Here is a 10,875-nt window from a genome sequence, read left to right on the forward strand (position 1 = left end):
AGCTGCACACGCTGACTGGAGCCAACCACTGAGAGGCTGGCTGCCGAGAAGGGGAGGGGGGCGTTGGAGGGGGGGGGGGGGGGGGAGAGCAGCCGCAGGGAGCCCCGTGCGTAATTTGGCACCGGGCTGTAAAAGAAAAGCGCACGAGCAGAGCCAAGACTGCTCTTAAAGGGGCCATCTCTTCTAAAATATGAATTCCTTAAACCAGCCTGAGTTACACGCGCGTGTACCCCCCCCCCCCCTCCCCATGAAGCTGTTGCTCTTTGATGGAGCTCGTTTCAAAGGGTTAGAGATGCTCCATCACAACAATTCAGCTTTCTGATGTGATGCTTATTCAGATCATGTCATATTTATGTGTTTTTTGTTTTATTTTATATGTAAAACCTGCATTTGACAGTGGAGTTGAGAAGATGAACAGATATAGTAAATGTCTAGAGTTGTAAGTAGGCTGAAGGAATGTGAAACCTTCATGTCCAGGTTCGAAACATCATCAGGAGACAATTTCGTTAATGGCTGCATGTTACAGGCCACACATGCTGCAGCGTTATAAACCATAGGTTGTGTGTAATAAGTGAACGTAGTGGTACAGAATTGTACAATATTACAAGAACAATGTCAAAATCCACATCAAATTTATATCTGTTCCTGTAAAACTGGGTTCCCCAATGGGTGACACTAATGACACTAATGCTGACTGACGCATTTTAATTGATTCCAACGCAGGCCAGGCTGACTCCGATAAGGTGATGACCAAGAATGTGTGGGATGCTTGTGACCAATTTCACCCAACAATATGACGACCTCCCTCCATCAAGCTGCCCCTTTGGGCCACGAGGGGCGGAGCGCGTGGAGCTCGACTCGACTCAGATACAAAGAACGAGACACATGGGGCTTCACTGGGACTTTAAAGCAGCTGAATCTGGGGGATTGGTCTGAGGGGGCGGGTCTTCCTCCAGGTAAACACCCACTGTGGCCACGTGAACATGTAAATGAAAAAGGATAAATGAGTCCAGTGAAGAAGAGGAGCAGTGAGAAACAATCCTTAATTCATCCTCTTTGTTTACCCAGAAGCTGGTAGCTCCTAATGAAATGGCTTCCTTATGGTATGTTTGATTTCTTCTTCTTAACTTGTGTGGCCATCTCCATTTATATCAAACATCAGGTTGTAAAGGTTTGTCACATGACCCCAGTGTGACCATTGTTTCTGATGCATTGAAATGGAATTTTTTATTTTATTTCCCCCTTTCAAATCAAAGCCAGGGTCATATAATCTCTAAATGTTTGGAATCTTTTGTGATGAACAATGCAGCAGCACCGAGGAGGAGGAGGAGGAGGAGGAGGAGGAGGAGGAGGAAGAGGAGGAGGACCAGCTATGGGCTCTTTGGTGATACCCGGGTCTACCTCACTCAGATACTTCATGAACTCACAGCATCACAGGGCTGTGCTCCTCACATCGTCTCTGGAGGGCCAGCTTGTACTCACACACACACACGCACACACACACACAGTTATGCATGAAAACAGTTTCAAAAGAGACAGTGGCAGAGGCCCGTGACGAGAGGGGGGGGGGGGGGCAGTTGTTGCTGCTTGTTTTCTCTGCTTTCGCTTCCAAGGGCAGAGAGACGAGTGGCGGAAGGAAGGCCGAGCGAGGCCAACAAAGAGAGAGAGAGAGAGAGACTCAGAGAGAAACAGAGAAAACAACGCGCACACACACACACACACACGGTCCCCGTGGTACAGATTAAAGATAAAAGACGTAATTGAACTGTGGGAACGTGATGATTGATAATGATTCAAATGTATGTTTATTATCACACTGCTGGTTTATGATTTCCCTTTTGAAGGATTCTTAACTATTTTTTTTCCCCCCTTCGTGCTCTCATGAAATTATTTTCCGCAGCGGGAGCGATGGCAGAGGAGGATTATTTGATTTCCTTCAAGGAGGAGTCTGATGATGAAAAGCACAAGAGGCAAAGAGAGGAGCTTGCCAGAAGATTTTCTCCCTTTTGGGGGGGGAGGGGGGGGGGGGGGGGGAAATCACCGGAGGAGGGAGAGAGTTTCTCAATCAAACCTACATTTAGAAGAAGTTTTCCGGAGCCTGTTGGAGAAGAAGAGAGGATCTGAGTGTTGGCGTCGACGTGTGACCTCAATGCCTCGTGATTCCTCAGGCAGGACGAGAGGAGTCAGACGTTAGCTGGTTATTACGCTCATTGGTAATAAAGAGACCAGCCAAAAAAAACCAACCCAGTCTCCAAAAAAAGCGTGAAATGGCTACGTTGGTCCACCGTGATAAACGTAGTCATGTTACGTTCTTCCCCAAAATAACGTTACTATGTTACGTTTCTTTTGGCCCATTCATTTACATTGCTTTGCAAATAGGTCACGTGACTATCAAGTTTCCCGGTAGCGAAAAGAAAAACATGGCGGACGGTCAGCATAATCTCCGTGAAAAACACAATATTTTAAGAAAGCATCAGCATTTGTATGCATTTCGATGGCATTTCTAGCGAGAAGTATGCGTTATTCTTTCATAATCTTCTATCAGAGACTGTAGAAGACCTTCCGTTTATTCGTTTCTGCGAAGATTTGAGTGTCTCTTTGGGAAAGCGTGGCTACGCAACGCCTTTAACGGCGCATTATTAAAAAAACACTTCCAGTGGGGGCGTTACCGTAAAGAAGCGTTCAGCCTTAAAGCCACTAATCGCCAAACAAAACAAACTCAAAGCACACGAATCACATTATGACTTTTTAAACATAAATTCCCTTATTTTTGTGAGTTTTCAATGGAAGAATGCATAATTTCCGAGGGTAGGCAAGCCCGGGACATCCCGAATTATGGGCAATTTTGATTTGTCCAGCTTTTTGACAGCTCCAGTCCCGACTTCCAATCACAGCCTCCTAAGTCAATGACGCGCCTTAAACTCTCGGTTGTTGTGTGAGTGCAACTTCCCCCCCCCGAACATTACGTCTTGTTTACATGGAAAAGGGGGGCGGGGCTTCGCCTTCAGAGCGGAGCGTCATTTCTCGCTCCACACGTCTCCTCTTTTTACTGGCCAGGGAAACGGGCGATCTATCACGTGGGTCTGGCTCCATTCCATTGGCTCTGACGAATCCATGGAGAGGCGGGACTTATCATTTTCTCGGCAAACGGAGCTGCATTGCTTGCCCTGTGCGTGAAGTGGCCGTGAGGCCTCCACTAAAGTCTCTCTCTATTTGTTCTGCTTTACTCAATAAAAGTAAAACCTTTACAGATATACTGTCCACACACTAGGCTAACATAACGGAGATTCCAGGCTTCGTCCTTTATGTTTTATGGGGATAAAGCCTCTGTAAGTAGTTTTTTCCCAAGCAAATCTGAGTTTCTTCTGTTTTTTGTGTGTCCCATACAAATATCAAAATATATATACTGATTTTCACATCCAAACACACTCACTTATGTTCCCTCTTATCATGACAACAAGAAATTTCAAGATAAACCTTTTGCTTTCATAAATATGACAGTTTTAGTGTGTAAAGGCCCAGCAGTGTACGGTCCGAGGGCCCCTATCGGGCCACTTGTTAGATGGGTTTGATGGGTTACTGACTAAAATATATGCCCCCACCCCCTAACTTGATTTAGGTCTGTTGCCTCAGGGCAACTTGTAAATATAATAAGTCAAACAAGCAATGTAAGCATTAAGAAAGTAGTGCATTTTGAGCACATTAACCACAAATGGATTCAAACATAAATTCAAAAATATTAAACAAAGAAATTAAATGACCAACACTGTATGTACAAAATCCACATACAAAACATGTAAACTTAAAGGGCTTGTTTGTGTCAAATTGTATGGCATACACATTCAACTGGCCTACAATAACCTGAAGAATGTCTTAAAATACTGAAGGGGGGGACATGATATCATTAGAAATGTTATGCCAGGGAGAGCACAGAATGTATTGTGGGGTGTTCAACAAGGAGGATTTTCAACCTCTACTATGTCTCCATCCTCATCTTGATCGACAGACACACTGTCACTATCATCAGACATGCGTTATCCTAGTTTTAGTGTGTAAATGCAATTTCCAGCATGAGGCCTAAAAAACGCCTACAGGAATAAAAGGGTTAAACCAGATACAACTTGCTTGTTTGACTTATTTGACTTATTATATTTACAACTTGCCCTGAGGCAGTTAGGGGGTGGGGGCATACATTTTAGTCAGTAACCCATCCAACCCATCTTGAAACTCAGTCGAAGGAGTCTAACGCCGGAGTCACAGGGTGCAACAAAACTCTGTAGTGAAAAAAGTGAAGGCCGAGGCATGCTGGGTGAGGTGCGATCCCGGCCCTTTCGGGACAGTGTTGTGCCTGAACGCGTTCATTGAACGATAGTTCATGAACGCGTTGATATTTTGGGCGAACGTGAACTGAACGTACTGTATTAATGCCCGATGAACGTTACTGTGAACTCGTTCATTCTGGTTTCTACGGCACGTTCTTTCAGGTTAATGTCGTTCAATGGGGTGCCAGATTTCTATAGAAAACACACCGTAAACGCGCATTGATAAGTGTAGCAGAGGGGGCGTATAATAATTTTAAAGAGTTTTATGAAGTTACTGACAAGGTCGGTGAGGATGGGAGGAATCTGACCTTTCTTTGCAAACATTTGCACCTTAATGATTACTGTCCTGTTTTTCTTTTGATAATTCCTTATTTAAAAAAGACCATTCAAGCAGCATGTGTTTGAGAATGTAGTGTAGGGGTGAACGCTGCAACTGCTGCTAGTGTGGAGTGAATGACAGCAACATTAAAGCAACAAAGGGGAAATGCTGTCCCCTCAATGCTAATGTAAACCCTGGTTGGATAAGGATTCAAAATTGGATATGAAGATTAAATCTGATGCACAGCTTCAGTGTTAAAACTGATCAAATAATTGCTGTCTGTGGTTCTGGGCTGTGGCAATAATTTAAAAAAAATAGCTCGCAGCAACGTATGGAAAAAAAGAACTGAACTAGTTCATTTTTTGGAACCGTGAACTTAGTTCAAATATTTTGAACTATGAACTGAACTAGTTCCTTTTTAAAATTTGTGAACTAAACTTTGAACTAGTTAATGTAGAAAGTAAACTTTCCCAACACTGGCTATAGGACCCCGGAAGATGATGAACTATGCCTGGGAAGGGCGAAGCCATGCCGGTACGAGCATGATGTGCAAATTAGTCGTCAGATCAAAGTATAGTAGTGATGGACTAATCGAACCATCTAACAAGTGGCCCGATAGGGGCCCCCGGACCGTACACTGCTGGGCATTTACACACTAAAACTGTCATATTTATGAAAGCAAAAGGTATATCTTGAAATTTCTTGTTGTCATGATAAAAGGGAACATAAGTGAGTGTGTTTGGATGTGAAAATCAGTATATATATTTTGATATTTGTATGGGACACACAAAAAACAGAAGAAACTCAGATTTGCTTGGGAAAAAATACTTACAGAGGCTTTATCCCCATAAAACATAAAGGACGAAGCCTGGAATCTCCGTTATGTTAGCCTAGTGTGTGGACAGTATATCTGTAAAGGTTTTACTTTTATTGAGTAAAGCAGAACAAATAGAGAGAGACTTTAGTGGAGGCCTCACGGCCACTTCACGCACAGTGGAAGCAATGCAGCTCAAATCTCTCCGTTTGCCGGGCAAATTATAAGTCCCGCCTCTCCATGGATTCGTCAGAGCCAATGGAATGGAGCCAGACCCACGTGGGACAGATCGCCCGTTTTCCTGGCCAGTAAAAAGAGGAGACGTGTGGAGCGAGAAATGACGCTCCGCTCTGAAGGCGAAGCCCCGCCCCCCTTTCCCATGTAAACGAGACGTAATGTTCGGGGGGGGGGGGGGGGGGGGAGTTGCACTCACACAACAACCGAGAGTTTAAGGCGCGTCATTGACTTAGGAGGCTGTGATTGGAAGTCGGGACTGGAGCTGTCAAAAAGCTGGACAAATCAAAATTGCCCATAATTCGGGATGTCCCGGGCTTGCCTACCCTCGGAAATTATGCATTCTTCCATTGAAAACTCACAAAAATAAGGGAATTTATGTTTAAAAAGTCATAATGTGATTCGTGTGCTTTGAGTTTGTTTTGTTTGGCGATTAGTGGCTTTAAGGCTGAACGCCTCTTTACGGTAACGCCCCCACCGGAAGTGTTTTTTTAATAATGCGCCGTTAAAGGCGTTGCGTAGCCACGCTTTCCCAAAGAGACACTCAAATCTTCGCAGAAACGAATAAACGGAAGGTCTTCTACAGTCTCTGATAGAAGATTATGAAAGAATAACGCATACTTCTCGCTAGAAATGCCATCGAAATGCATACAAATGCTGATGCTTTCTTAAAATATTGTGTTTTTCACGGAGATTATGCTGACCGTCCGCCATGTTTTTCTTTTCGCTACCGGGAAACTTGATAGTCACGTGACCTATTTGCAAAGCAATGTAAATGAATGGGCCAAAAGAAACGTAACATAGTAACGGTATTTTGGGGGAAAACGTGACATGACTACGTTTATCACGGTGGACCAACGTAGCCATTTCACGCTTTTTTTGGAGACTGGGTTGAAAAAAACCTTAAAATGATTTGTCAGAAATGCTTTGATATTTAATGAGGATTCGACATTGTAAATATCTAAACTTGGGCCTCACGCGTGTCATTTAAGGACAGGTGTGTGTGGCGGTGTCATGGTCATGACTCATTGGAGCCTCTGGACCTTTAAGCCAATCAAAACGAAGTACAGAGTGTCCTTCACTGTCCGAACCCGCTGGCGGCCCGGCTCACGCAGCTGGTCCCGCCCACTGGCTCCTCGCCACACGGAGGGGTCCATGCGGGGTCATTTCCGTTCGAACCAATGAGTGGAGGACAGAGCCCCCCGCAGGGCGGAGCTTAGGGCCGCTGGCCGAGCGATGCCATCAGGACCCGTTGGGGACTCAAGGTGTGTGTCGTCACAGATGCTCTGGCTCCTCTCCGTATTTGATTATGAAATCAGAGCAATTACATTTTTGCAACTGGTCCTGCCAACTTAAAACTTTAAAATAATTGATGGATGGAAAATCAATCTCCCGGAAAGAAACACAGGGGGTCTTTTTTTTTTTTCCCCAGCTGCCGCTAAGACCTGTCCGTCAAACCACATCTGTCACCTGACGGAGAAACCCAAGCGTCTGCCACGGCGAGGAGATGAATGTCACGTTTTAAACGACACGCCGGCGCGCCGAGCGGCAGATGGGGCGGCGCTTCACCTGAGAGGCGCCCAGCGGGGGCTTTCTGCCAATCAGTGGAAATGTTCCCTTAATAAACTTTATTAGCGTCACGGAACAAAAACAACAACAACAACAACAGCAACAGTAAAAGACACAACTTGGTTTGTTTTCAATTCACATTAACAGAACGTGTGTGATGGAGCACAGCTTCTGGAAGTTGAAACAGCTTCTGGGTTAAGACGTGATTACTTTCTCTCCTTATTTTGTCCCAATTAGCGCGTTGCGCACAGCCTCCAAAGAGCAGGGAGGAAATCCCACAGCTTTGCCCCCCCCCCCCAAAAGCTTCCTCACAACAAAAGGAAGTCTTCTGTGTCTAATTTGAGCAGCTGTGAGGATACTTTCCCACTTTATTCTTTTAATCCACCTTAACACCATGCTGCAGGTGTGGGAAGAGCCTCATTCGGATGGAGATATGTCACCAGCACAGAAGAAATAAGGTGAGAGGAGCCGTTTGCTTTATTGAAAATGAAATATGTGCCTGTGAGTGGTTTGATCCATTAATGCAAACAGAAGAACCTTCACTAACCTCGACAGGCCTAGAAGATCACATCCTGCTTTTAAAGTGACTTAGAACATTTGAATAAGAACCCTGTGTTTCCATCTGGTTCTTTAATTCACACTCAAAGGTTTTGTTGTGTTAACATGTGTTGACAACTTTTCATCATTACAGGGCGTATGTACCATTCAATAGAAGTGACCCTTGACCCAAAGCAACAGCTCACCCAGCGCTGTTGTTCACCTCGAGGGGGGTGGGGGGGGGGTGTATCAACGTCCTTGAATCCCGATGGTTGAGCCCATGAAAGCGCACACATACGCACACGGAATGAACACGTTACACGCGTGGCGCGAGGTCTTTGTTGTCCTCGCCTCGCCGCCGACGCACATGACGGTTTGATTTTATCCAGTGGACCTTTTCACCAGAAATGTCCTGATAACCTGAACACGCACACACACACACACACACACACACACACACACACACACACACACACACACAGCCTTTACTCCGTCTTCTTTCCACTTACTAACCTGAACACAAAGGCAAAGAAATAAATCAACGTAGACTCAGACGTGTCTGTGCTTACCTTTAAAAAAAAAACTCTCAAGGTTCACATATCAAATCAGTCCTCACACACACCTATGGAGTGTGCGCACACACACACACACACACAGGGAGGGCTTTTATAATCCTCCGATGTCAATGCTCAGGTTTTATGACACAAACCTTGGAGAAGACTCGACCGGCTGAGACCTCGACTGCATGAAAATGTCTGAGTGAGACAAACATTCAGAGACAAAGAGAAGTGTGTGTGTGTGTGTGTTGTTCAGTCAAACATCTCATCATGAAAGTTGCACCCCCCCCCCCCTGGTTTGTGGACGCCTGCAGGCTCCACATTGTGGGCCCCGTGGGTGGAGCTGAGTAAAACCCACCGCTACAGGGGATCCTTTCAGTCAAACTAATCAGTTACAGTTGACTTCCATGAACCAGCAACCTGTCAATCAAAGGGTTGCCCCGCCCTGAAGCATTGTGGGCTTTACAGTCCATTTCCCCTGTAATGGTTACAATGTTTGAGGTAGTAAATCAAGTCGAGCCAATCGACGGCGATTGATCTTTGGTCCAAAACTTTCCATATTAAAAGTGAAAGTGTGTGGTTTTGGGAGCTGCTGTTCCAGGGGGGGGTTGGGGGAGGGGGGGACGCCTGTGGCGATTTGTTGGATGAGGGCGGATCTGGCCTAGATTGTGTTCTACATTTTCTGACAATAATCAGTCAAGGAGGGAATTCGAAAACAGCTTTTTAACAAAGACAACAAAAGATAAAATGCATTTGCAGTGTTTGTGGTGAGACCAAAGCTTCATTTCCCACACAGAGTGACGGCCGTTAAACACCAGAAACAACGTGGAATCATGTGAGCCATGGGGAGGACTCGGGTCAACAAACACGTCCGTCCAATGAAGGAGACTTTTTTCCTCCAGTATTTTAGTCATATTTCCGAGTAGCTCTCCTTGCCTTTATCCAACCAAGTCAGATTGTGTGTGTGTGCGTCACAAACACACACTTTGGATCTTCCCGTGTCGATTGAAGTCGGACGTCCACCAGAGCTCATTACTCCTGTGTTTACTCCAATTAATGAATAACAATAATTATGGAGGAAAAACCAACACAGCTCAGTCCAGGGTTCAATGGTTTTCACATCCTGGTGGGAACTGGTTTTCTCAGTGAGTTCGGGCCCAGAGACACAAGTACTTCACCCCGTTTGGACCCCAAGGAACCAGGTCAACTGGCGGTAAAAGGGGCATCACGAGGGGTCCTTTAGGAACCGCGAGCTCGTCTCTCTCTACGCACCTGAAACGCGTCGCTCGGCCCCAAACTGGAGCTCCGAGCATAGATTTCATGAAATCCAGATTTGGGTAACGGGTCGGAACCGGCGAGCAGAGTTATGCTCTAATGAGAAAAGGGTGAAGCGTGCCAGCGTCTGCAGGTGATCCGTCTCCCTCTCGCAGCGGAGATAATTGCTGACACGCGTCTCCGGGGGGGGGGGGGGGGGGGGACCGAGGCCGCGCCACCTGCTCGACATTCATGCAAAGTTGCCCCCCCCCACCATCAGCTCGCAGACCCCCACCACCTGTTAGGAGGGCGGAGCCTGTTGTGTGGGCCAATCGTTTTTTCTTTTTTCTCCTTGTGTTGCTTGATTCCTTCCTCCAGGGTTTGTTTTAAGATGCAACCGCGGACCCCTCGTCCATACCCCCCCCCCCCCCCCCCCCGCCCCTCCACCCCCCTAACTACTCGTTGCCGTGATCCTGTTCGCTCTGTAGAAAAAACGAGGCGAGACTTCGTAGGCGAAACAAACAGTAAATATACATTTCAAAAAACGATTGAAATGCAGGATTATCAGAACAACACCTCCCTGGAGCAAATGAGCGCTCAAATGAATTGTTGATCCATCATCCGTCGCCACGCTTCCTCCCCCTGACAGGATTAGGCCCGATGAATATTCAACACTCGCCAGAACAATGAAAGGGAATGAAAGGAGCCGGATTAGTGCTCCTCACGGGGCTCCGTGTGCACGTTCCCAACCAGTGGCATCGTGGGACCGGATCGCATTTAGTCCTTTTAATGGGCCGTTGTTGAGTAATGGCATGATATGTTGGCTGTTGAGGCGGTCGGCACTGAATGGAATATAGAAAATGCAATGTGCAGGAAAGCAATGGGCGTCTTTGTTTTACAGTGCGATAAAGCGATGAAATGGTACATCGGGGGTTAACACTCTGCTGGAGGACATCAAATGGACTTTGGAGGACTTTGACGGTGTCTTTTTGGTGTTGATTTTAGTGTGAATGTAACGTTTTGAGATCAGAGAAAGGGCCCGGGACGGCACAGGGAGGACAGCAGCGAGGACGGGACATTTAACCAGGAGACACGAGTTCTTGTCCCAACGTGTTTGGTGAGCATCAAACCCAAACCCAGGGGTTCTGTCGCCGGATCCCATACGGGGAAGATCACATGATGGGTTGTTTGTCGATGGAGAAAGAGGTTAACCTGGTTGCCTGAAAGCACCTCGAGACACACACACACACACACACACACACACACACA

The sequence above is a fragment of the Pungitius pungitius genome, chromosome 8, assembly GCF_949316345.1.
Source record: "Pungitius pungitius chromosome 8, fPunPun2.1, whole genome shotgun sequence".
In the NCBI taxonomy this organism is placed as follows: Eukaryota; Metazoa; Chordata; class Actinopteri; order Perciformes; family Gasterosteidae; genus Pungitius; species Pungitius pungitius.